The sequence below is a fragment of the Schistocerca serialis genome, chromosome 3 (genome assembly GCF_023864345.2).
Source record: "Schistocerca serialis cubense isolate TAMUIC-IGC-003099 chromosome 3, iqSchSeri2.2, whole genome shotgun sequence".
Lineage (NCBI taxonomy): Eukaryota > Metazoa > Arthropoda > Insecta > Orthoptera > Acrididae > Schistocerca > Schistocerca serialis.
The window spans coordinates 811,653,676-811,676,072 of NC_064640.1; the positions used below are offsets into that span (position 1 = coordinate 811,653,676).

General features: G+C 41.3%; 1 pseudogene; it reads left to right on the top strand.

Moving 5' to 3' along the window:
• The first annotated feature begins 1,993 nt into the window (after positions 1 to 1,993).
• On the top strand, positions 1,994 to 2,996 carry LOC126471241 (G2/mitotic-specific cyclin-B3-like; annotated as a pseudogene).
• Positions 2,997 to 22,397: the final 19,401 nt, after the last annotated feature.

Consider the following 22,397-nt stretch of genomic DNA (forward strand, 5'->3'; position numbering starts at 1 on the left):
CCCGTTTATCATCCACATTTCTTCTTGGTGTAGCAATTTTAATGGTCAGTAGAGTACTTCCCCCTACATACGTCTCGCGTCATGACCATGAGGAGAAAATTCGAGAAATTAGAGCCGACACAGAGGATTACCGACAATCATTCTTCCCAAGCGCTATTCGCGAGGGGAATGGGGTTGGAGAGCTCTGTTTGTGTTACAAAAAGTACCCTCTGCCACGCACCATGAGGTGGCTTGCGGAGTATGATGTAGATGTAGATGTGCGTGTATCATGCAGCCTCGATGCCACAGCTGCAGAACACAATTTACAGTATTTTGTCCAAATAATTAAAATTCTAACCACAAAAGTTACGTATTTCACGTCAGTGTTGACGGTTAAGTATCGGTTATTTATTTGGAAGTGATAATTCCCAAGTCGTGTGTTATGTGACGAGAACAACAATGAACCAAATTGCGATGGTAATGGGAAACGTAAAGTATACTAGACAGTGATTCATCTGAAAATCCTAAAAGAGAGAGAGAGGGACGTATAATCGGTTTGAACAAATTTCACGAGCGGAGATACTTTTGTTTTTGTATCGTACCGCCAAATCTTGGAACACCCGCGTCACGGTTGTTCACGCATATTCTCGTGAAAATAACTTGTAATGCCCCTAGAAGCGATTGATTCTAGTTGCAAGAAATGTGCCACTCGTGTAAACTTCTGACAGTCTGTTTGAATATTTGATTTCATGTGCAGTGAGCCAAGCATCTGAAATGAGCGGTAAACGTTACGTCAGTACACTTCATTGCATTCCATGAAGCTACATGACCAAAGTGCCAGTACATGAGTACGTCGATCATTTTGATAATATTAGTTGCGATCAGTCAGACCAGATTTACAGACGTCCATTAACAGAATATATTGGGATCTTACCAGAGAAAGTTGGATCTCATCGAGTGTCTCCCCAACCTGTTAAATGATAAACATTGGTGTCAGCTGGAGAAGCAAGAGAATCCCGTTGTGTGAGTGCTTCCCCTACCCGTGAAATGATGAACATGGAACGATTCCGTCTATAGCAGGTAGTGTGAGAAGGAAAAGTACAGACACTGTGAGAAAAACGGGTACGCGGGGCTTAGGGATGCACTCATAAAATATCTGACTCTCGTCCCTATGTTTATGTGATTTTGTTCAGCATTCTAAATGAGAAAGACCAGTTGTTTTTAGGAAGTTTTATCCCCTGGGCGTGATACAAGGCGATGTGTGCTCCAGAGCACGTGATCTTCGGTGAAGAGGTGCCGATTTTTCACTTGAAAACTGTGAGTGACTTGGAATAAAATGTGACAAATATTCTGATTGTAGTGACGTAAGACAGACCCTACTCAGCACGGAGCTAGGAGCTTGGAGTGCAGTGGTATACGCGTCTGAGCGTCTCTCCCCTTAGCTGAGTGACCAAGGTTCAACCAATTGCATGTGATCTTAACAGTAATCGGAATTTCGAAAACTGTTCAGAATTTCCATAGGGTTGCAGACTGAGTTTCCTGGAGTAGTATTTCTGTGTACCACTTCTAATTAGTTCTGTGCTGTAGTGCCGCAGGAAGCACAAGCATCACTGGGAATAGCTTCTATCCTGACTTCTCCATCGTATTTTTCGTGTGCGTAACGTCTGCATGTTTAATGCGGCACAAAAGACAGCATCAAAAAAATCTCTTGGTGATACATCAATGTCGAAAAGAACAGTTAGTAAACGCACGAAAGAGAACTCTGATGTGAAACTGATTGACGAAATTTCAAAGCGAAAAGATGTTTCTCCGATGAAATAGTTGCCTAAAAGATCAGTGTTTGATCTATCAAAGAAAATTGCAACAAATAAAAACACTCAAAAAAGATTATGCAAACGATTAATCATGTTGCTAAGAAAAACCTTAAAAAGTCAGAAAATAGGAATAAGGCTGCTGTGCCACACAAAAAAAAACTGTCAGGGATAATATTCCAACATTCCCTCCAAAAGTGCAAATGGCGAAAGCAAACATAAAACCTGAAAAGGTACACCAAAGCTCATATTGGAAACCCATATGTGACAAAACAGAAGTTCTAACTTTCGTTCATGTGAAATCGCCAGATGCGACTGACAATGAGCTATATTCGATAGCTGTGGAAGAACTTGGATCGTCCAGTAAAAAACTAACTTCAAAGGATGAGCAAACGAATAAAGCACGACAGCCTCCACCTGGTGTTGAAAACTTTCATGCAGAAAATATGGGTGACTCAGTCCATGTTTCAGAATATGCTATAGATATATTCAGTTACCTCAAAGAAAGAGAAGCAAAGTTTGTAATTGGTAACTACATGGAGAGGCCAACCAGTATAAACACTAAGCTTGTCGACTGGGTGGTGGAAACACAAGAGAATTTTGAGCTTAACCATGAAACATTACACTTTGCTGCTAACCTTACAGATTTATATTTGTGAAAGGTTACTGTATCCAACGAAACCTTACAATTAGTTGGTGCAGCTGCCATCTTTTTTGCCAGCAAATGTGGTGAATGAATGACCCCAATGCTCTATGAAACGTCATATGTATGTGATATAGCTGACAAGAATGAACTCATAAGGATGGAAATAAATATCTTGAATAATGTAGGATTTCAATTGGGCATCCTACTCTCATACAGATTTCTTATTAGATATGGAAGGTGTTCCAAAGCAACGCTACCAGTTCTCACATTGGCACGTTACATCCTTGAACTCTCTCTTACTGAATATGCATTTGTATCCGAATCGGATTCAAAGTTGGCTGCAATTGCTGTAGTACTAGACTTAGAAATGAAGGGTGGACAAAAACCATTCAGTATTATTCTGGTTACAGTTTTGAAGAAATCAAGGATCTGGTTTTTAATTGAATGATATGTTGAAGATGAAGCCGAAGAAATCGTTGTCCACAGTAAGAAACAAATATTCCCACAAGATATTTTCTGAAGTTTCCAAAGAACCAGTATTAGTGGAACTCATCCTGTGATGGACTCAAATGCCATTCTGGAGGTGCACTGCAGTAATCATTGTTGTTCAGTTCTTCATTGTTTACAGTTTTCTCTCTCGTTATAAGTTTTACAAAGTCTGTTAATAATAGACCTTTACTGAGGTTTTATACAATTAGAGAGTGATACTTCCAATGTAAAAACGTTTTTATATTCTTTACTTTGAATCAATACACAGTTTTAGATGTACGGTCATGCTCAAAAGTATCCGAACGACCTGGATTGTATTTCGCCTGATTCACGTGCAACCCACATAACACAGCTGTCTAGCAGGTCCTCTAATCGCTCCTTGATACAGTCGTTTGACTATTGAAAATGGTTCCAACAAGTCACCACTAGAAAACACTGCTCTGTATCGCAATAACTCAAGATGTAGAGTAATACCACGATAATAAAAATATCAGGGAACACCTCATCACAGATAAGACTGTCCTTAAGGCTTGTAAGCTCACATTTATTGCAATAAATGACATACTTGAAATGTTACCACTCTCATTATCACGTCAGATAGGTAATGCACGTAGTAAGTTCGTCGTATTCATGATTTCCTATTCAAAGTAACATACAATACTTGTTATTTAACACAAAATGTCATTAAAAATTTACGTAATTCACAAGCAGCTAGTTGAGAATATGTATGAACTTCAAATGACACGACGAACCATCTCGTTCTGCATATGGATTCAAACCCAGGTCATGCAAACTAAGATTTCGTGACTGACGGAAATTAACAGTCATTCCTGACTAGGCATAAAGAGGGTGATATACCTCGATTTTAGACAGTATCAGTTAACAAATAACAACTTTAAAATACATAACGTAAACATTTTTAACGGTCGCGAATTCCTACCAAGCATCTACTGTCCCTGTTAACGAACTACGAGAGATATTAAATACTGCTTCTTCACAAGTAACTTACTTGAAATGCAGTGAGGTAAAGCTTTGTGTTGGACAGGGATTCGAACCCAGAACCTAATCGGATTGTTATCAAAGCACAATCAACTTTGACATATCGGATTTTCTCGGCAGTAGCTAGATGTATTAACTGAAATGACGAGACGAAACATTAATATTTCCTTCCCAGGACTCCAACCCGGCACGTATCGCTGTTATATTCTAGAGAGAAGGAACGTTAAGCATGGGTTTGTTAGACCAGTAGCGACATGTGAGCATGTTTGAACTAGAAATAATATGACGAAGAGTTCAGTGCTAACTAGGAATCGAACCCCACACATATCGTTGCTGACTTCACACAAAGAGACGACACTTACCGAATTTTTCTCCACCAGCAGCTCGGAATAACATCCTTGAACTTACAGTGATGTCGCAAATGGTTCTATGTCTCACTGGGAGTCAAAAACGTCAGATATCGTTAGTGTTGACAACGAATGAAAATGCATTAAAAGTAAATATTATTATCCACCAGCATATAGGTGTTCTCATGCTAGAGCTTCATAATATATAGTGAAAACTTTAGTGCTGGGCCAGGATTCCAACCCATTCATGCGCAATATGTGGAGATGTTGAGGAATCTGCAGTTTTGAGCAAACAACAAGTTGTAGTCGAGCTGTATTGTAACGAAGGGATCAAATTCCGCGTTAAGGACGGTATGAGTTGCATTCCCAGTTCAGAACCAATTTTATCGACATACAGAAGCTCAAACAAAAGATGGAATAAGTGTCCTGTGACCATACACAGGGTTTGTTTCGTCACTAGAAATAAATAACTAGTATAAGAAAAGTTTATGCATGTCGCCACTCCTTACTTTACTGTGGTTCCACCTAACGTCTTCTTGGTAGAGAAGGAATATCATGTTTAATGTGATTTTCAGACCAGAATGCCATTATACCTTCTTCACTTGGCGTAGCCAGAAGAGGATAGAATCTGCCTCTCCCTATCAAAAAACATCGGCAGAAGTTGGAATTGAACCCAGACCATCATCATATGAAACTCTCATTAGTCCAACAGACCACCAGACCCTCTTCTCTATGACTCATTTCTCTATCATAACACCGTTGCGGTACACAAGATGAGAATTCTGACACAGAGGCTCCTTGTAGTGGTTTGCAGAATGTTCAGTACATTCATTTACTTGGTTGATGGAATCGCCATGAACTAGCTGCCTTGGATACCCAGTGCATACATTCGACTCTATTTTGTAATCACCGAAATAAAATAACGTAACTGCCACCTACACAGAACTGCCAACAGTATAGGATGCAGAAATTTAAATAGGAAGTGTTCCTTTTCATTTGAGCTACTCTATTGCCCTATCTGTTTGTTGAAACCATCATACAGTGCATAAGAAATGCTGTAACTGTTTGTCTCTCGGAAGTCTAGTCCGGCCATATGCATTATTTCACAGCACTGTGGAATGCGGAAGTTCTGGAGAAACTGTTGTTCACTCCCAGAGGTGCTGTAGCTATGTCACAGCTAGTAGCGTTGATAAGACGTTGCGTGTTCTATTACATTCTCGGTTACATTTTTTAAAACGCAATTCTGCTGTCTGCTGAAGTTATGAATTTAATGGAACTTTGAACATAATTCTCTTCGCTTCTCAACCCAAAATAGTCGCATGTGGAAAAAAGGCTAACTTCTGCGTCATTTTGTTCTTTTCAGGTTTAATAGACGGCCAGGCAGCAGATGCGTCCCGAAGCTTTTGTATTATGTATAGGGAGAGCGCATCGTGCCAAAATAGTCAGAAAGTATTTTCTGCATTAGCTGTCGCCTGCTTGTGGCATTTTATTCTTCTTCAAACCTTGTTTGACAGCTTTAACTCAGAACAAGTTTTCTACATGCATGTAATCAATAAACTGCATGTGCATTGTCAGACTGTTATAGATAACATCAGAGAATTCGCATATATTGTTGATGATTAATTTCTCTCTCATGTTTATTATTGTTTTAACAACAATAAAAGAAACCTTATGAAAACTGTGCACTGTGTTATAAGAAACGAAATAAAATTACCCACGATAACCTTACGACGAAAGTCTGATTTAACAAAACTGAGTATCTGTACACAAGCATGTCTCTATCTGTACGAATTAATAAAATACTACTCACTTAGATTTCGATTGGGTCTGTGTTTAAATGGTATGCTGTGTCTTACTCAACAGGTATGCAGGTGTGGCATTTCATAAATAAAGTTACGTATTCCTAGAAACCCAAAATTTGATTATTGATTTGTAATTACTACCATTGTTATTGTTATTCGTCACCCCTCAACAGCTTTCCTGTCACTCATTGCCGCCGATGCACGTAACTAATGGATCAGGCTGAATGGAATGTGGGATGTTTCGTCACGGAGAGTATGCACATTTATCTCGGCGTCTTGTGTCAGGGTAATATGAAAATCTCAATAAGAGAAGACGACAATAACACCCAACTATTTCTGTCCACTTAACACCATGACGACAGACAAATTGGCGTCTCACTGTATTTTGATTATAACTCGTTAGCCTTTTCGCGACCTCATTTTAACACCGCGTGGGAGCAGGCATAATATTTTGCTTTTCGAACAGCGAACAATAACGCACAAAGATAGTAGATGGAAGGATACAAAGAAAAATTCAGACTCATGGGTGTCGATCCACTTCATCATAAGAAGACTAAACAAGAGGGAAACATTACGAAAGCAATGAATACGCTAGTTAGTATACATTATTTGTATAGATCTGAAGATGAAAAAGTGCAGATCTGCACAGTGCCCGAATCTGCACTCTAGTTTCTGTCTTAATGGGTATAATTTTTAGTTTATTCTCTTCTGAATTTTCAAATGAATTGATTATTACGTGGTACAGAATAATTAGGTAACTGTGTTTCTTACAGCTTTCATTCGCACCTACATATTTCTACATTCTCGTGAAATTCATGAAATTCTACTTGTATGATCACAAGACTGCACATGGATGCAATCGACTTCGAGGTGCAAAGTGTTTGTTATCTTACTTTTCGTGACAGATTGGCAAAGTTGATTTCCAAAGACTTTTTATTGTACTGAAATAATCTTTTGTAACAAAGTAACAAGGTAAGTGTTTTATTCGTATATATTTTGTGGGAAACTGTAATCGCGATGGAAGGTTACACACCTGAATGTTTGACACAGCTGGTAGGAGAAAACGCTGCATATTAACCAAACCCCGCGCCTCCTCTCCGTATCCTCCTATGACACGAGCACAGAATTCTCCTCCTATAACGCTACAGAGCTGTTCCTAGCACAGCTGAGGATTGGCAACATCGTCACAAACATTTGGCAACACTGTGACAGTGCAATCACTTCCGCGTATGGTACTGAACTGACTCGCAAAATTCACTTGACATTCCCTTTCCATTTGAATGACTCGTGGTATATAATCCTCACGTAAACTAAGACACTGAGACAGAAATTTCAATTTTTCGGCAAAAGAAATGCTATTCTTCACATAAGTGACAACTTTTAATATTTTCACGATGCGTTATGAGGCTGAGCGACCAATACCATGATGAGAGTGGCGTGCTGGCAGCAGTGTGTTCGTAGTCCCGTGGTACCGCCCGTGTCTCGTATTCCAACGTGATACGGGCAGCGCGTGCGATCTTTTTTCGTCTATTATTTCATGGAGCTGCGAATTACCAGAAAAAATTCTGTAACAAAATCAGAAGATAACCTTTACACGTCAAATCCTCTTGGCAGCTCGACTCATTAAGTTCTGTTCATGGACGTAGATCTCGGCTTTCTGACTGCCAAGCTGCTATACAATAGAAGCGTCTCTGAAGAAATTCGAATCGACCGTCAACGATACAAAACTCAATAATGTTCTTCACTTAAGACTCCCATGCCAGGGTGATAAGCATGAAGGAAATAAATTGATTAGCAAATCGAAGGAAATTACTTTCAGCTCAAAGTGCAATGGTGAAAAACTTACAATGCTGCACAACAGGTGACCCCTCTTACCGCTGCTGACATGCAAATTTTGGGTTTCTAGGAATACGTAACTTTATTTATGAAATGCCACACCTGCATACCTGTTGAGTAAGACACAGCATACCATTTAAACACAGACCCAATCGAAATCTAAGTGAGTAGTATTTTATTAATTCGTACAGATAGAGACATGCTTGTGTACAGATACTCAGTTTTGTTAAATCAGACTTTCGTCGTAAGGTTATCGTGGGTAATTTTATTTCGTTTCTTATAACACAGTCCACAGTTTTCGTAAGGTTTCTTTTATTGTTGTTAAAACAAAACTAAACATGAGAGAGAAATTAATCATCAATGATATATACGAATTCTCTGATGTTATCTATAACAGTCTGACAATGCACATGCAGTTTATTGATTACATGCATGTAGAAAACTTGTTCTGAGTTAAAGCTGTCAAACAAGGTTTGAAGAAGAATAAAATGCCACTACCAGACGACAGCTAATGTATAACATACTTTTCTGACTATTTTGGCACGATGCGCTCTCCCTATACATAATACAAAAGCATAGAGACGCATCTGTTGCCTGGTCGTCTATTAAACCTGAAAAGAAGAGAACGACGCAGAAGTTAGCCTTTTTTCCACATGCGACTATTTTGGGTTGAGAAGTGAAGAGAATTATGTTCAAAGTTCCATTAAATTGATAAATGAATGTACTGAACATCCTGCAAACCACTACAGGGAGCCTCTGTGTCAGAATTCTCATCTTGTGTACCGCAACGGTATTATGATACAGAAATGAGTCGTAGAGAAGAGGGTCCGGTGGTCTGTTGGACTGATGATAGTTTCATATGATGATGGTCTGCGTTCGATTCCAACTTCTGCCGATGTTTTTTGATAGGGAGAGGCAGATTCTATCCTCTTCTGGCTACGCCAAGTGAAGAAGGTATAATGGCATTCTGGTGTGAAAATCACATTAAACATGATATTCCTTCTCTACCAAGTAGACGTTAGGTGGAACCACAATAAAGTAAGGAGAGGTGACATGCATAAACATTTCTTATACTAGTTATTTATTCCTAATGAAGAAACAAACCCTGTGTATGGTCACAGGACACTTATTTCATCTTTTATTTGAGCTTCTGTAGGTCGGTAAAATTGGTTCTGAACTGGGAATGCAACTCAGACCGCCCTTAACGCGGAATTTGATCCCTTCGTTACAATACAGCTCGACTACAACTTGTTGTTTGTCCAAAACTGCAGATTCCTCAACGTCTCCACATATTGCGCGTGAACGGGTTGGAATCCTGGCCCAGCAATAAAGTTTTTACTATGTATTATCAAGCTCTAGCATGAGAACACCTATATGCTGGTGGATAATAATATTTACTTTTAATGCATTTTCATTCGTTGTCAAAAAAGTAATGGTTCCAATGGCTCTGAGCACTATGGGACTTAACATCTTAGGTCATCAGTCCCCTAGAACTTAGAACTACTTAAACCTAACTAACATAAGGACATCACACACATCTGCCCGAGGCAGGATTCGAACCTGCGACCGTAGCAGTGCCGCGGTTCCGGACTGCAGCGCCTAGAACCGCACGGCCACCGCGGCCGGCCATTCGTTGTCAACACTAACGATATCTTACGTTTTTGACTCCCAGTGAGACACAGAACTATTTGCGAGATCACTGTAAGTTCAAGGATGTTATTCCGAGCTGTTGGTGGAGAAAAATTCGGTAAGTGTCGTCGCTTTGTGTGTAGTCAAGAATGATACGTTTGGGGTTCGATTCTCAGTCAGCACTGAACTCTTCGTCATATTATTTCTAGTTCAAACATGCTCACATGTCGCTGCTGGTGTAACAAACCCATACTTAACGTTCCTTTTCTCTAGAATATAACAGCGATACGTGCCGGGTTGGAGTCCTGGGAAGGAAAAATTAATGTTTCGTCTCGTCATTTCAGTTAATACATCTAGCTACTGCCGAGAAAATCCGATATGTCAAAGTTGATTGTGCTTCGATAACAATCCGATTAGGTTCTGCGTTCGAATGCCTGTCCAACACAAAGCTTTACCTCACTGCATTTCAAGTAAGTTACTTGTGAAGGAGCAGCATTTATCATCTCTCGTAGTTCGTTAACAGGGCCAACAGATGCTGGGTAGGAATTCGCGACCGTTAAAAATGTTTACGTTATGTAATTTAAAGTTGATACTTGCTAACTGATACTGTCGAAAAACAAGGTATATCATTCTCTTTATGCCTAGTCAGGAATGACTGTTAATTTCCGTCAGCCACGAAATCTTAGCCTGCATGGTTGGTTCAAATGGCTCTGAGCACTATGGGACTCAACATCTGAGGTCATCAGTCCCCTACAACCTAGAACTACTTGAATCTAACTAAACTAAGGACATCACACACATCCATGCTCGAGGCAGGATTCAAACCTGCGATCGTAGCAGTCACGAGGTTCCGGACTGAAGTGCCTAGAACCGCACGGCTACCGCGGCCTAGCCTGCATGACCTGGGTTTGAATCCATATGCAGAACGAGGCGGTTCGTCGTGTCATTTGAAGTTCATACGTATTCTCAACTTGCTGCTCGTGAATAACATAAATTTTAATGACATTTTGTGTTAAATAACATGTATGGTATGCTACTTTCAAGAGGAAATCATGAATACGACGAACTTACTACGTGCATTACCTATCTGACGTAATAATGAGAGTGCTAACATTTCAGGTATGTCATTTATTGCAATAAATGTGAGCTTAGAAGCCGTAAGGACAGTCTTATCTGTGATGTGTTCCCTGATATTTATAGTATCGTGGTATTACTTTACATCTTGAGTTATTGCGATACAGAGCAGTGTTTTCTAGTGGTGACTTGTTGGAACCATTTTCAGTAGTCAAACGACTGTACCAAGGAGCGATTAAAGGACCTGCTAGACAGCTGCGTTATGTAGGTTGCATGGGAATCAGGTGGAATGCAATTCAGGTCGTTCGGATACTTTTGAGCACGACTGTACATATTTCAGTGCTGCATTTTAAGTTTTTTGAAAATAAAATTTTTGAAATGAATGTAATCAGTCGTGTGTGTACTTTTAAGTCATTTTTATATTGCCAGCATAGCACTGCTAACACAAATCTTCCTTAAAATTATGAATCTGCTGCTTGGCTCCACTACTCACCATCATTGCTGATTATATCGTAAAAACTTAACAATATTATGTATTTATGTCAACTGACTGCAAGAAATTCCGTAAATAATGTAAAATTTTTTCTGTGTGATTAAAAAAAAAGAAACAAACAAAGAAATAAGTGGTCAGTGCGTCTGACTGCCATGCAGCGGGTTCTGGTTCGATTTCTGGCTACGTAGGAGATTTTCTCCAGTCGGAGACTGGGTGTTTTCCCTCATCACCATTTCATCTTCATCGTCGACACGCCAGTCGCCTAACGTGCCATCACCTGAAAAGACTTGCAACACAGGTGGGGCTCCCGGCCCTCAACGCTAAACGATCATATGTACACTCGTCTGAGTGCAGTGCAAAGAACCTGTGTTGAAGAGTGATTCTATTATTCCATGATACATGACCTGTGGCGCGGGCGACGCTTATGAACAGTGAGATCTACTACAAAGCGACCGTTGCAATAGCTCATCGGGTGGACAACAGGCGATACTCCTGTATGTCAATACGGCGACGCCTCGAGATTGTGTGATTCTAAGTGTTGATTAGGCGCTGTGATTTCTCACGGAATTAAAATATCGGTGTGTAACTGACTGGCAGTACGGACATTCATCAAATAATTTCAGTAGGTGCACACAGTAATAATTGAAAATAGTGACGGCAACTTATAATGCTGGTATTATACCTTGGCACTTATTACGTAGTAATGTAAATATCGTTACCCCATCCTTCCGTAGTAGCCCACGCAAATTTTTTAATGCAAAGTTAAATCGGAATTGAATCTACTGTATAAACATGGGATTTTCCAGTGTTATTTCATTGTATGTACGTTTGGTTTGCTTCTCTGTACTGAATACAGTGTTTAACTGAATAGGGCGTTGCAGTTTGACTTATTGTTCTCCTTTAGTTACTGTAGACGTGAGTTATTGTAATTCAATTTTGCCATTATACAGGGTGATTCTTTCCACCGCCTACAAACTCTACGGATTGATGATGAGAGAATACGGAATAATAAAATTATAATGAACTTAGGTCCGGAAATGCATGGTTTCCATGCTAAAGATCATTTATTCAGTTATACTTTTTTACAGAGACTGTCTTCTCTGGTCGATGGATCGGATGAAGGGGTCGAGTTGCCTGGCCTGCTCGTTCACCGGATCTCAAGCCGTGCGATTTCCGGTTACGGGGCCATCTCAAAAGTACTGTGTATGCAGACCCCATTCCAGATGTGGAGACACTGGAACAGCGTATTAGCCGGCCGCGGTGGTCTAGTGGTTCTAGGCGCGCAGTTCGGAACCGCGGGACTGCTACGGTCGCAGGTTCGAATCCTGCCTCGGGCATGGATGTGTGTGATGTCCTTAGGTTAGTTAGGTTTAAGTAGTTCTAAGTTCTAGGGGACTGATGACCACAGAAGTTAAGTCCCATAGTGCTCAGAGTCATTTGAACCATTTGAACAGCGTATTCATCTACATCTACGTTTATAATCCGCAAGCCACCGACCGGTGCGCGGTGGAGGACACTTTACGTGCCACTGTCATTACGTCCCTTTCCTGTTCCAGTCGCATACGGTTCGCGGGAAGAACGACAGCCGCAAAGCCTCCGTGCGCGCTCGAATCTCTCTAATTTTACATTCGTGATCTCCTCGGGCGGTATAAGAAGGGGGAAGCAATATATTCGATACCTCATCCAGAAACTCACCCTCTCGAAACCTCGACAGCAAGCTACACCGCGATGCAGAGCGCCTCTCTTGCAGAGTCTGCCCCTTGAGTTTGCTAAACATCTCCGTAACACTATCACGCTTACCAAATAACCCTGTGACGAAACGCGCCACTCTTCTTTGGATCTTCTCTATCTCCTCTGTCAACACTGCCTGGTACGGATCCCACACTGATGAACAATACTCAAGCTGATGGACTACATTTTCTAAGGACTCTCCCCAATGAATCTCAACCTGGTACCCGCCTTACCAACAACTAATTTTATATGATCATTCCACTTCAAATCGTTCCGTACGCATACTCCCAGATATTTTACAGAAGTAACTGCCACCAGTGTTTGTTTCGCTATCATATAATCATACAATAAACGATCCTTCTCTATGTCATAATAGCACTAACTGTGTGCATTATGTATCATTATGTGACCTACTACTGAGAGCAGCTTTAAACATTCCCTTCTCCATCAAGGTATTAAATATGCGGCCGCCCATTGTATATTACACACTACTAGATCACAGATAGGTAATTTTGTGAGGTTGCCATCGATTTACGCATGCAGGACGCTTTCAGAATCTTTATTAGCAAGTGTAAATGCAACGTAAAGCCTCACATGACGGTTAAATCGGACTATGACAAAGAATAACTGGCCCTTCATACAATTTTAGATATTATTCAATACCATTTGTGGTATAGTAAAGATGAAAAAAATCTCGGTATCGCCTGTAACGAATGGGAGTTACCACATGAGGCTATTGTTCTAAGAGTGACGTTAGTTGGTCATGAGTAGCGAAAGTCTCTTAAAGTGAGACAACAGCAGCCAATACTTATCCCTTCTAAAATCGTTAAATCCCTTGCACAGAGTGTCTAGTTCACTTTATTTGGGAACGATTACTCTTTCAGTAACCAAATTGATACAGTTTTTTCGTAGCAAGAAGGCTCGCATTTATAGCTTCGTTTCCACTTCGCATATATTGCGATCCGTAACCACTCGAACCTCTATGTTTATGATATTTGTCCTTGATCGCATTTAAAACTACATTTAGCATTAAGCAGCAAATTTCATTCACGGAAACTAAATTTAAGTGGCTTGTGCAAGTACTGAAACTATTTCTTTCTTTGCTTCTCTACCGTACTTCCTGAAGTCAATGTCTTTCAGCGAAAGTTTTAGAAAAACAAAAATTGCTTCGCATTTAAGTGCCCATACATTTTGCAACATTTCATTAACCTGCTTAGTGTTCATATTAACGATAACACATTTAAACGCTATTCATGTTGCGTTTGACACCGTTCGGATGCAGCCTGGCCGATGTGAAAGTGTGAGGCAAAACATACTAAGGCGTGTATACGCATGTGTTAAGGCACATGGAAACCATTTTCAACACAAGACCGCAGTCTCTGTAACAACATATGATTGAATAAATGGCCTCTGGCATGGTAACCATGTATTTCCGGACATATTAGGTCTACAACTTTGCTTCCGCCGTTTTGAAATAGACGGCAGTAGCGGAAAGTAGTGGTGCAAGTCGTAAGTGTCATTAGGCATTTGAGAACATAACGCCATCAAAATATCAGTCTATTTTTTATTGCATTATAAAGTTATTCTCGACTGAATACGTCAACTTATGAGCCCAATTCTAGTCATCTGTCGGAGGATTTAATTTTCTGCTTTGATATGAAGAAATCTCCGGCTGAGGCTCATAAAAAGATGAGTAAGACCTATGATGAGACGCCTGTTAGTGACAGAACTTCGCAGAAAATGGTTTCCATGCTTCAAGAATAGTGACTTTGACGTTGAAACCCGGCATGGTTGTGAAAGAGAGAAAGCTTTCGATGTTACTGCAACCGACGGGAACAATCGCAGGAGATCATTATCGAAACAATTGATGTGTTTGAGCCGAGCACTGAAAGACAAACGGCCACACTAAAGCGTTAGACATGAAAAAATGATTTTGCAGCATGACAGTGCACGACCCCATGTCGAAAATCCCGTCAAAACATACTTGGAATCATTGAAATGGGAAGTTCTACCCCACCCGCTGTATTCTCCAGATATTTCTCCCTCTGACTGCCTCCTTTCTCGATCTATGACACACGACCTAGCAGACTATCACTTGCGGTCATATGAACAAGTGCAAAATTGGGTCGATTCATGGCTCCCCTCAAAAGATGCCCAGTTTATACACTGCGAGATTAGTATGCTGCCCTAAAGCTAGGAGAAAGCAGTGGCCAACGATGGCCAATACTGTGATCGTAAATTTTTTGTAAATTTTTAGCAATAATGTCTCGAACTTCGAGAAAAAACGGCGGAAGCAAAGTTGTAGACCTAGTAAGTTCATTAGACCTTTTTTGTTCCGTATCCTCTCATGGATTAATCCCTGGAGTTGTCACGCAGTGGAAAACGTCATCCTATATTTTTCTGTTCACGTGATATTTCAGTTCATGACGTCAGATAACGAAATCAATGCAGCTGGAATCATCACGGATGTACATATGGACCTGTCGGGCGAAAATGATCCGACGGAGGTGAAAAATGAAGCGGACACTGAGATGTCGAAAGATTCCGGTATAGGGGTCTGCAGTTTGTTGATATGCATGGGAGGTCCAAGTATCCTGGATACACCCAAACGGGAAGAGTGTGGGTCTGAGTGTGACATGTTCACAACTTTTATTGAAAATGCTGAAGAAGGAATTTGAAGGCAGTTTTTTTTTTTTTTTGAGTCATCGGTCTGCTGACTCGTTTGATGAGACCCACCATGAATTCCTCCTCTGTGCGCCGGCCGGAGTGGCCGAGCGGTTCTAGGCGCTACAGTCTCGAACCGCGCGACCGCTATGGTCGCAGGTTCGAATCCTGCCTCGGGCATGGATGTGTGTGATGTCCTTAGGTTAGTTAGGTTTAAGTAGTTCTAAGTTCTAGGGGACTGATTACCACTACAGTTAAGTCCCATAGTGGTCAGAGCCATCTGAACCAACCTCCTCTGTACAAACTTCTGCCGGCCGCGGTGGTCTAGCGGTTCTACGCGCTCAGTCCGGAACCGCGCGACTGCTACGGTCGCAGGTTCGAATCCTGCCTCGGGCATGGATGTGTGTGATGTCCTTAGGTTACTTAGGTTTAAGTAGTTCTGAGTTCTAGGGGACTGATGACCACAGATGTTAAGTCCCATAGCGCTCAGAGCCATTTGAACCATTTTTTGCAAACTTCTTCATTTCAGAGTAGCACTTACGCTCTACATCCTAAATTATTTGCTGGATGTGTTCCTATTTCTGTCTTCCCCTACAGTTTTTACCCTCTATAGTTGGCTCTAGTACTGTGGAGCCTAATCTCTGATGCCTTAACACATGTGCTATCATGCTGTCCCTTCTTCTTGTCAGTGTTCTTGATGAGTTCCTTTATTCGGTGATTCTGCTGGGATCCTCCTCATTCTTTATCTTATCAGTCCACCTGATATTCAACATTCATTTCCAGCACCACATCACAACCGCTTCGATTGTCTTCTGTTCCGGTTTTTTCACTGTCCATGACTCACTACCATAAAATACTGTGCTCCAAACGCACATTCTCAGAAATGTCTTCCTCAGAGTAAGGACTATGTTTGACACCAGTAGACTCTTAGGCAGGAATTCTCTCTTTGGCTGTCCTAGTCCGCCTTTTATGAACCCCTCGCTTCATCTGCCATGGCTTTATTTTGCCTCTAGGGTAGCAGAATTCCATAACTTAGTTTATTTCGTGACGAACAACTATGGTGTGATGTTTCTCACTGCTCTAATTTCTGTTAAACATCAATGCATAGTTTTTATTCATTAGATTTCAATCAAAAAATCGTACAGTTCTTCTTCGCTTTCACTGAGGATAGCAATGTCATCCGCAAATCTTATCATTGACATCCTTTCACCCTGAATTTTAATCCTACTCTTAACCCTTCTTTTATTTCTTTCTTTGCTTCTTCGATGTACAGATTGAAGAGAAGGGACGAAAACCTGCATCCCGGTCTTACAAACTTTTTAATCCGAGCACTTCGCTCTTGGTCTTCAATTCTAATTGTTTCCAATTGGTTCTTGCACATTTTGTACATTCCTCGTCTTCCCCTTTCGCTTAATCTTATTTTTCTCAAAATTTGGAACATCTTGCACCACATCACATTGTCGAACCCTTTTTAAGATCGATTAATCCTATAATCGTATCCCGATTTTTCTTCGATCTTGCTTCCGTTATTAAGCGCAAAGTCAGAATTGCCAATCTGGTGGTTTTACCTTTATGAAAGGGTAACTGATCGTCATCTAACAGATCCTCAATTTCCTTCTCACTTCTTCTGTATATTATTTTGCCTGCGGCTTGGATGCACGAGATATTAAGCTGAAAGTGCAATAATTTTCGCACCTATCTGCCGTTGCTAACTTCGAAATTATGTAGATGATATTTCTCTGAAAGTCTAAACTAGTGAGTAAATAGAAAAAACTAAAAGAAAATAGAACAGAATAGTGAGCAAATGGAACATAATAGTAAGCAACTGGAGCAGAAACTTATTGCAAATATTGATGGAACTAATAAAGCTATAAAGAAGATGGACAATGGAGGTGATCAAAAAACAGTCTTGCTCTTTGATCGGTTCAATCGAAAGGTCACAGAGTATGCGAAACGTTGAGAGAAAGTTTACTCTGAAATTGGAGAAGCGCAAAAAGAACTCAGTGTGAAAACTGTGGTCTACAATGAGCGCCTGGAGAGACTGGATGGAGAAGTACAGGAATACAAACATAGGATGCATGCTGTTGTATCAAAACAAGATGTTAGCGTATGCCATGTGGAGCCAGTGACTGATGACGTAGCCAAGACACGATCGCAATGTTAAGTAAGAAGTTGGGCAACAGGTAAAAAGTCAATAAAATCATTATAACGCGATGAGGGCGTAGCACTAGGAAACATAGTGAGTATACAGTATGAAGTCTCCTCAGGATCGAGAATTTGAGAAAATTCGATTCACACGTAACATTGCATCCGTGGGACTATTTAGATCGGTTTAAAGGTGTGCTACCTGAACTACGGAATGAAAAGCTGAATATACGCTTTGTTGTGTCGAGAATGCAGGGCGAAGACGAAACTTGGGGAATGAAATCGGAAAAAAATGCGAAACTTAAGCTGACATCTAAAAGGAGTTTTTAAAACAGTACTGGTCCACGCGAAAGCAAATTGACGTGCTAAACAGTTTGTATGTTACGCCAGAAGTTTCGATAGAGAAGGTGACCGAATCCTAAGCAGGTACACTGGTCCGCTTCTGGCCCAAGGTAAATCAGTGATTACGTCATCCTAATGATGTTGACCCCTGACCCTTGTTAAGAACGTCTGGTAATTGGGCTGTTATGTAACTGTGCTCTCTCCCTCTCTGGCTCGGCTCTCTCACTCTCTCCCCCAAGTACTTGATGGCCAATGGGCCGAGTGCTTGAGAAGCCATCTACTGCATGTGCAGAGCCAGTGCAAATCACTCGACTACAGCAGCTGCAGCAGCAGCAGCAAACAGCAGGCAGTAAGTCTTTGCAAATATTAGTATTTGCCAAATACTGGTATTGGCATGCGTCAGTATTAGTCATACACTGCACATATATATATGTCTGCAGTATCGTGTACATAAGGTAGAAAAGGGCAGTGCATTGGCGGAGCTGTCATTTGTACCCAGGTTATTCAAGTGAAAAAGTTTCCCTCGTGATTATGGCAGCACGACGTGAATTAACATACTTTGACCGAGGAATGTTAGTTGGAGCTAGACGCATGGGGCAGTCCATTAGGGAATTCAATATTCCGAGATAAAAAGTGTCAAGAGTGTGCCGAGAATACCAAACCGTGGCCTGGTCAGATGAGTCCCGATTTCAGCTGGTAAGAGCTGATGGTAGGAATCGAGTGTGACGCAGACCCCACGAAGCCATGGACCCAAGTTGTCAACAAGGCGCTATGTAAGCTGGTGGTGGCTCCGTAATGGTGTAGGTTGCGTTTACACGGAGTGGACTGGGTCCTGGTTATGATAGGCTACGTGGAGACTATTTGCAGCTATTCGTGGCCTTTATGTTACGAAAGATCGAAGTTTTTTGAATGACGGTTGTTCGCAACTGGTTTGAAGAATACTCCGGGGGACTCAATCAAATGATTTGGCCATCCAGATGGCCCGCCGTGAATTTCACCTAGAATTTATCGGACATAATCGAGAGACAGATCGTGTAGAAAATCATTCACCAGTAACACCTTCACAATTCTGGACTGCTATAGAGGCAGCATAAATCAATATTTCTGCAAGGTACTTGAAACGACTTGTTGAGTCCATGCCACGTCGAGATGATGCTCTACGCCGGCCGAGGTAGCCAAGCGGTTCTAGGCGCTACAGTCTGGAACCGAGCTACCGCTACGGTCGCAGGTTCGAATCCTGCCTCGGGCGTGGATGTGTGTGACGTACTTAGGCTAGTTAGGTTTAAGTAGTTCTAAGTTCCAGGGGACTGATGACCTCAGCAGTTAAGTCCCATAGTGCTCAGAGCCATTTTATTTTGATGCTCTACGCTGGACAAAAAGAGGTCCGACACAAAATTACAGGGTATCCTACGACTTTTGTCACCTCAGTGCATTGAAGCTACCATAATTTTGGTCGTAGTTTTTCAGCACTCAGTCGCAATGTCGCTTCCAACGGCGTAACGATAGAGCGAGCTGCATTGTCGATATTGCTTGTTTACCAGGATAAGTTCAAATGGTTCAAATGGCTCTGAGCTCTGTGGGTCTTAACATCTGACGTCGTCACTCCCCTAGAACTTAGGACTACTTAAACCTAACTAACCTAAGGACATCACCCACATCTATGCCCGAGGCAGGATTCGAACCTGCGACCGTAGCAGTCGCGCGGTTCCGGACTGAAGCGCCTAGAACCGCTCAGCCACATCGGCTGGCACCAAGATAGTACTGGCATCTGCCAGCAAGTTAACTTTTTTGCATCAGCACGCAGTGGTTTGGCCAGATAGTTGAAAAACTAAAAATTAATTTTTCCATATGTAGGTCTGCCGGTCGTGATGCGATGTAAGCAGCAGCAGTGTCAATACGCAGTGGTTTGTGGGGTAGTTAGTTGAACAAAATTAATATTTCCATATGCAGTCTACCAGCCGTGATCCAATTAACGTAACGCATATATCTATTGTTTCCATACCAGCAGCGCCAATACACAGCGTTGTAGGTCGGCAGCTGGAAAAAATTATAAGTGTGTGCTCAGCTATAGAATTAACAACGCTGTACGAGTGCAGCAGCAGCATTACTATTATTTGGTGTTCTCCACCGCAATTGTGCCAGGTTGCAGACCATCTATATGGGTGCCCGATCGACAATGCTGTGGCAGGAGGAGAGATAAGGAAGAACGTTTAACCAGTACTGCAGCGCATTATTCTGACAAAATACTGGGTGATCAAAATGTCAGTATAAATTTGAAAACTGAATAAATCTCGGAATAATGTAGATAGAGAGGTACAAATTGACACACATGCTTAGAATGACATGAGGCTTTATTAGAACCAAAAAAACACAAAAGTTCAAAAAATGTCCGACAGATGGCGCTTCATCTGATCAGAATAGCAATAATTAGCATAACAAAGTAAGACATAGCAAAGATGATGTTCTTTACAGGAAATGCTCAATATGTCCACCATCATTCCTCAACAATAGCTGTAGTCGAGGAATAATGTTGTGAACAGCACTGTAAAGCATGTCCGGAGTTATGGTGAGGCGTCGGATGTTGTCTTTCAGCATCCCTAGAGATGTCGGTCGATCACGATACACTTGCGACTTCAGGTAATCCCAAAGCAAATATTCGCACGGACTGAGGTCTGGGGACCTGGGAGGCCAAGCATGACGAAAGCGGCGGCTGAGCACACGATCATCACCAAACGACGCGTGTAAGAGATCTTTCACGCGTCTAGCAGTTTTTTTCCTTGTTCTAATAAAACCCCATGTCATTCCAAGCATGTGTGTCAATTTTTACCTCTGTATCTACATTATTCCGTGGTTTATCAAGTTTTCAAATTTATACTTACTTTTTGATCACCCGGTATATCGATAAACAAGAAGCACAGCCTCACAAAACAATATAAGCAATGCACCAAATACGCAGTCGCTACATTCACTCTGGATTATTAGTGTGTATCGTCATGATGGCGATTCAGGGAAACATTTACAAAGACCGCCTAGGCCTGCCTGTCGTCCACTTCTGCTTTGTCCAGTGCCGCATTGTATAATGACTGTATACCCTGCTGCACTCCTCGTCGCTCCACTCTCTCTTCCCGCCGTTGTATATGGTAGGAAACCATCCGTGAAACGCACTTCATTTATAAAAAAAAGTGTGTCGCAGTCCCCGGTGTCGCAAATTGCCTGGCCGAAGACTGCCACGCCACAGCCGCAGTCCCCAGTAGGATTATTGATATTTTTAAAACTTTCGGTGTTCCGATATATCGATATTTTAAAATATCTTAATAGGTTCACGATCTAATGAAAAAACAGCTTCGATATATAGCTATGCAGATGGAAAAAATATCGACAAACCTGCCTATAAAAATATCAGCTGCACATTGTAAATATACTGCCAGTTTTAGAGCTGTATATCAAAGTACTGATTTATTCAAAAATGGTTCAAATGGATCTGGGCGCTATGGTACTTAACATCTAAGGTCATCATTCCCCTAGAACTTAGAACTACTTAAACCTTACTAACCTAAGGACATCACACACATTCATGCCCGAGGCAGGGTTCGAACTTGCGACCAAAGCAGTCCCGGACTGAAGTGCCTAGAACCGCTCGGCCACCGCTATACTAATTTATTATTAGACATTATGTACATCAATAAGTTAGCAATCTGCCTATCACCCTTAGAGTAAGAATTGAAAGGAAAGCGATGCACGTTCACGCTTGGCGACAACCACTTTGTTACCAATGGTAACTGCATGTAAGTGGCACAATAAAAGGTGTCCGATAGGTCCATCGTTCGGTTTCGTCACATATCGGATTTGTCCCGGAACACTTCACGTCGACTTCCCTGTTTTTCCATTTCTGCCGACGTCAACGACCTAGCAGTTGTAGTGTGAAAATTGCGTGGTGAAGCTAAGCGTTGCAATTTCAGTCGGTAGTGCCCAGCTCCAGTTACGTTACCATTTCCCCTCACACGTCTCCACCCACCGCTAAGACCAGTCTTGTCATTTACATTTTTGATCATCATTTTCAGCAGCTGTTTTTGAAGAATGCCGATGTGGAGAAATAGCACACCATTCGTAATAAAAATTGTTTTTAACGCAACTGGTGTGCTACTCGTATTTGTTCACATCGGAAATCTTCTTATTCCCCTCACACAGCCACCCCCCCCCCCCCCCCCTCGTGCAATCGGACTTCTTCTTTTATATACTTGATTTACAAAGAGAAAGATTGGACGCGATGAAAGCTCAGAAAGTAGTAAGACTCCTTCACAACGTGAAATTAAAATTTTGCTCTACTACAGTTTCAAAAGAAAAATTTCAAATATTTACCTAATATTGTGAAAAAAATATAATATGAAGTAAAAACATCGGCGATCGATA